This window comes from Asparagus officinalis, chromosome 4, assembly GCF_001876935.1.
Source record: "Asparagus officinalis chromosome 4, Aspof.V1, whole genome shotgun sequence".
NCBI classification, from domain to species: Eukaryota; Viridiplantae; Streptophyta; class Magnoliopsida; order Asparagales; family Asparagaceae; genus Asparagus; species Asparagus officinalis.
Genome location: NC_033797.1, coordinates 28,869,304 through 28,875,303, shown reverse-complemented (window position 1 = coordinate 28,875,303; position 6,000 = coordinate 28,869,304).

Here is a 6,000-nt window from a genome sequence, read left to right as displayed (position 1 = left end):
GTCATTAGAACATTCATCTCTGTCAAAGGAGAGTTCCCTGCTCGGGATTTCAGGGCCCCTACTTGGGTTCACTCCAGTGATGCGGACTGGTGGGCCCGGATGATAAATTTCGTTTTGAAGGAACTGGAAGAACCTTTGAGAATTTCGGACTTGAGAGTTCCTATAACAGCCACTAGATACGGCATTTCTCCGAACTACAGCGGACTCTTTGCTATGCTGGAATTCTACAACCCTCACACCGGCACCTTTTTCACCCCTGTTGGTGAATTAGGCTTCGCTCTTCACGAGATGTTCGAGATCTCTGGCTTATCTTTCGGAGAGTTGCCTTATGAGGAGTTCGTTCCCGGTAGCAGGGAATTAGAGATCCTAAAAAATGGTGCTCCCGATATCTACAACACTTATTGGGAATTGATGTGTCATTTCCAGATCTGTGCGCAAACAACCGGTAAAAGAGCAAGCGGCGTAAAACAAGGACAGTGGGCGGAGTATCTTTTCCGAAATCTGTGGGACAAGGAGGCTGAGGTGACTCGTTTGGCCGCCAGCACTCTCGAGGAGATCACTGAACGCATCAACGATACAACCTCTCATTATACTTGCGAGGTAGAGGAGGATGTCTTCCCCGCGTTTACCACGTTCGAAAGCTTCCACTATCAGGCAGAAGTCCCGATTTCTGACATGGCTTTGTTCGCTGGTTTTCTGACCCTTTGGTTGAAGCGTTGCGTGGTACCCACAAGACCGGTGGATGCTATTACAGTAGAAGTCTTGTATCCCGCCGTTCTATTGGCTTATGGACGACCCTTGAACCTTCTTTCAGCCATGGTGTGCTGCTTACAAAGTGGCTTGAGGGAACTATCTTCTGAGTTTATTGCTGTCAGGAAAGTGGATTCTGACGGGAAGACTATCATTCAAACCCCCACTCCTCGAGTGCTGATGCCATACATTTATTTGGTATCTTGGTTCGTGTTGCACTGTCCTCCAATAATGACTACTCCTGAATCCAGTGGCACTTCAAATCCTCTTGTTCAGCAATTAGAAACCTCTGAATGGGCTGGTTGGTATCAAGTTAAATTCCGTGAAATATTGAGACGGGATTATAACTATGAGATCGCTTGCACGTTTCCCGCTTTCGAGGGTGGCGCGTATGGAGAACTTCATCAAGACACTCCGGGACCGAATTAGCAGAGGTGCCTTTTGGTGGCTCATAAATATTCGTCCGGGCTATCTTATTTTTCGACAAGGGAGGAAGTGTTTCATTGAACCATATCAACCTTATCGCTTTTCTCAGCAATTTGGCTATGATCAACTCTATGTTGGGAACCCCAACCCTACTCTTGCATACACAGGTAATGTGTACGAAGGAGCGAGAGCTTGGTTCTACTCAGTGGCTGGTTGTACCAGAGCAAAATTCCGACTGCCACATAAGATGCCCAATGCCCGTACTTCTCTGAGCTTCTGTACCTGGTACTAGGCCGCTTCTCAGATTTCTGCTTACAATATGAATACTTCTTGTTTGAAGGCCATCCGCAAATGGTATGCTTCGAAAAGAGAGGCTAAAAGGTTTCGTGCCCGAGGTGCCAACGAATATTTCTTCGAAAAGAGAGGCTAAAAGGTTTCGTGCCCGAGGTGCCAACGAATATTTGTCATATGAAAAGTCAATCACAGAGGGCGAACAACAACAGTCACCGGAGCGAGCTCAGGGAGAGGTCAGGGTGCCGGAGACTCACGTGGTGGAACCTTCAAGAATTCTGACTCGGAGTAAGAGTGCTCTTGGAAAAAGGGCGCTAGGGCCGGTTGACGAAGCCAAGTATGACAAAAGAGCTCGTCGGAAGTTAGCACTTGAACCTCCTGCTTCCAAGCTTATGTCGGACGCTCAGAAAGCATGGCGTATCGAAGAAGAGGAACAAGAATCGACTGCCGTGGATCTCTCGCCTCGGCTGGGTCTCCCCACTGTTGGTCCTGCTTTAGGAGGCCATGATTCTTCTGCTCACTCATTGCACGAAGAAGAGCGTGGAGATGAGTCTTTTGCAGGGGGCGCAGAGCTTATCCCTGAAGACACGCTTCATGACACTGCCTCTACTGACTCTCATGTTGCAGGAGACATACCTCATGTCCAAGAACCTCCAGAGGTTGCCCAGCAAGACTTAACAGCGGACAAGTCTCCTTCCACTTCTGTGTTATTGCCAATTGTAAACGACTCACAGCCTAGCCCCACTACTGGAATCATAGCAAAGCCCACTGTTAGTGAAGATGTGCCAACATTCCCTCCCGTATGTGAAGAGGAACCTATGGATCACAGCGATGGTGCAGATGCCACAGATGATGATGGTGACCGAAGTGGAAATGAAGGGAATGATGACAACCTGAGTGATGACAGCGATGATCCTGATGATTGGGATATTCCACCACCATCTTTTTCTGACAAGGCGTCAATCTACGTTCCCCTGCCTCTCACTGGTAAGCATCATTTGTTTCAACTTAACTAATCTTTAATCTGTATTTAAACAGTTTTCTCATACAGATCCTATGATACATGAAGCGAGTACTGTCACCCCTCCTTCATCGCAACAGCTTATGCTACTACCGGCTGAGGTGTCAGAGCCACCTCATTTGGAGACCTCAACGACGACTCTCCCACCGACGACTTTATTGACAATTTCTTTAGCTTCTACGGAGGTTGTAGATGTGCCAAGGTCGTCTCAAATGGGGGAACTGCTTATGCTACTACCGGCTGAGGTGTCAGAGCCACCTCATTTGGAGACCTCAACGACGACTCTCCCACCGATGACTTTATTGACAATTTCTTTAGCTTCTACGGAGGTTGTAGATGTGCCAAGGTCGTCTCAAATGGGGGAACTGATGGCTTTGCAATCGAGCCCATCTCAGCTGGATATTGGTACTCCTTCCCAAGCTACTACACCAAAATCACCTGCCGGTCTTTTACTTGGCTTTGCGTCTTCAGAAGTTTCTGTACCGTCTCCTATCGCCGCTTCGAGTCCCACGGACGTGCCGGATTTTCTCAAAATTTCTCTTGGCTATTTGGAAAGTCTTACCAAGAAAGTGATTGAGGTTGTGCTGGCAGGGCGAGATACCTTTGATACCTACAAGCCTATGCTCACAAATGGTTTGAACAACCTCAAGTTCGTAGGCGAGGTCGATGTTGTTCAGCGTTGCGCGGAAGCCATCTCACGTCTAGAGGGACAACTCAGATTCTTGGAGGCTTTGGGTCGCGCTGATATCCAAGCGCGGATTGCATCTACTTTTGAGGATATTCGAGCCGAAGAACTCAATAAGTATGAAGCCGCTCGACGTCATATAGCTGAGGAAGAGGTTGAGGTTGAACAACTGCAACAGCTACATGCTCAAAAACAAGTTGAGCTGACACTTTCGAATACTTCGGATTTATCGCTCTATTGATGAGAGTCGATAAGTTAGAAGTGTTGCGATCTGAGCAACTTTGAGAACTTATCGCTTTATTGATGAGAGTCGATAAGTTAGAAGTGTTGCGATCTGAGCAACTTTGAGAACTTATCGCTTTATTGATGAGAGTCGATAAGTTAGAAGTGTTGCGATCGGAGTAACTTTGCGGATTTATCGCTCTATTGATGAGAGTCGATAAGTTAGAAGTGTTGCGATCGGAGTAACTTTGCGGATTTATCGCTCTATTGATGAGAGTCGATAAGTTAGAAGTGTTGCGATCTGAGCAACTTTGAGAACTTATCGCTTTATTGATGAGAGTCGATAAGTTAGAAGTGTTGCGATCTGAGCAACTTTGAGAACTTATCGCTTTATTGATGAGAGTCGATAAGTTAGAAGTGTTGCGATCTGAGCAACTTTGAGGACTTATCGCTCTATTGATGAGAGTCGATAAGTTAGGAGTGTTGCGATCTGAACAACTTTGAGGACTTATCGCTCTATTGATGAGAGTCGATAAGTTAGAAGTGTTGCGATCTGAGCAACTTTGAGGACTTATCGCTCTATTGATGAGAGTAGATAAATTAGAAGTGTTGCGATCTGAGCAACTTTGAGGACTTATCGCTCTATTGATGAGAGTCGATAAGTTAGGAGTGTTGCGATCTGAGCAACTTTGAGGACTTATCGCTCTATTGATGAGAGTCGATAAATTAGAAGTGTTGCGATCTGAGCAACTTTGAGGACTTATCGCTCTATTGATGAGAGTCGATAAGTTAGGAGTGTTGCGATCTGAGCAACTTTGAGGACTTATCGCTCTATTGATGAGAGTCGATAAGTTAGAAGTGTAACAGAATTCCGATTGCAGCTGTAAGGGTTCAAAGGAACAGAACTACCCCCTGCGTTTGGGGTCTTTGAATTGGATTGTATATGCTGTGTATTTGAACGCACCTTCAGACTATTGCGTTTGGCTTCCTCTATACATTTTCCAAACGCAAGGCTTTGTCTTGCGTCTCATCAAAAGTCTAAACGACTGTAATGATGATGAAGAGACCTCCTTTGGGCGGGAGTCTTGGGACTCCATACTACCCACAGTAATTATATATATAAATAGTCTTGATTGGTCTTGTCAAGAGCCTTAATCACTTCGGCTTCCTTCTTGAAATTAGAAACGAGTTTCTTCTCGTTAATTCCAAAAGCTGTTCGGCAGTTGCGTTTCATCTTCCAGCGATGGCTCCCAAGAGATCTTGCTCGAGCGATGACGACAAGATGGTGCATCCTACCTCGCCGTCAGAGAAGGTTTTTGGGTCCTCTTCCAGGCCGACGTCGACGCCTCCCATACCTGGTCCTCGATGTATGTCCTGCTGCCTTCATCGTTTTAAGCACTCTTTGTCAATGGGTTTTCTTGAAATTCTCTAGATGAATTCTGGTTGAAGATGACGAATAAAATTCGTCTTTTTAATCTTGAATACGAAAAGAATTTGCATGTCTCTTGATGAAGACTGTTCATCTTCTTGACTTTGGATCCCGAAAGAGCTTCTTGTGTCCATTGTAATAACGAAAAATTAAACCCTTGACGTAGAACACACAGGAAAGTTTTTGTGTTCGTTGAAAAGATTTGTTCATCTTAGATACAAACAACCATTCATGTGTTCTTTGATCTTGAATGAGGAAGAGGACTTCCGTGTTTATTGATAAGATGAAAGATTGATCCCTTAATCTTGAACGCAAGAGGAACTCTTGCGTTCATAGCTGTTCAACGCAGGTTTAGTTTACTGCGTTCCAGCTGATCTTGACGCATGCTCAACTTACTGCGTTTGCATTTATCTGCATTTCTGACTTTGCTTTTTATTTGGCTGTAAGGTGGGACTTCTGCTGCTGATCCCCTCATTGTATCTGATGATGAAGAAGAAGGGGTGCTCCAAGAGGACGCCCCTCTGATCACGCCCCTTGCTATGGTCCCTCGTGGTAAAGTGTTCACACCCGACTTCGAGAGTGTGCATTTCCTCACGGAGCTTCTGGAAAACATGGTGAAGCAAGCCTACCTCATCTCTGAGCAAGGATGGGCCCCCTTTTCAGATTTTCTGGATTCGTTCTTTGAGGTGATGGACTTGCTTGAGCGTATCAATCGTAGCTGGACTGATCACTGCGCCAAAAAGGTTTTCTTGTTCAGACGTACTGTGGAAGCCTTAGAGAAGCTGCAGAGCTCCAACTTGAAGCCTGAGATAGAGGAGGCCCTTCGGGCTTTGCAATCAGAAGCTGACGCTACTGCTCTTACCGCTGAAGAATTAAGGGGGAGGGCTGAGGCAGAGGTTCGAGCCAAGCATGCTGCACGTATAGCTCAGGCCAAAGCTCGTCTTACATCCTTTTCCCTTCGAGAACCACCTTTTTATATTAAATAGCTTTTTAGTCTGTAATAACTTTTTGGTACTCTTGTGACCATTATTATTTTTGTCTGTGATGACCTATGGACGTCTCTTGAAACGATATAGTCTTTCTTGTGGTCTGAAAAATTATTCCCTTGCGTCTGAATGATTTGAACGCAGGTCCATTAAGGACATTTGACTTTGTCAAACAGGTTCGACTGCAACT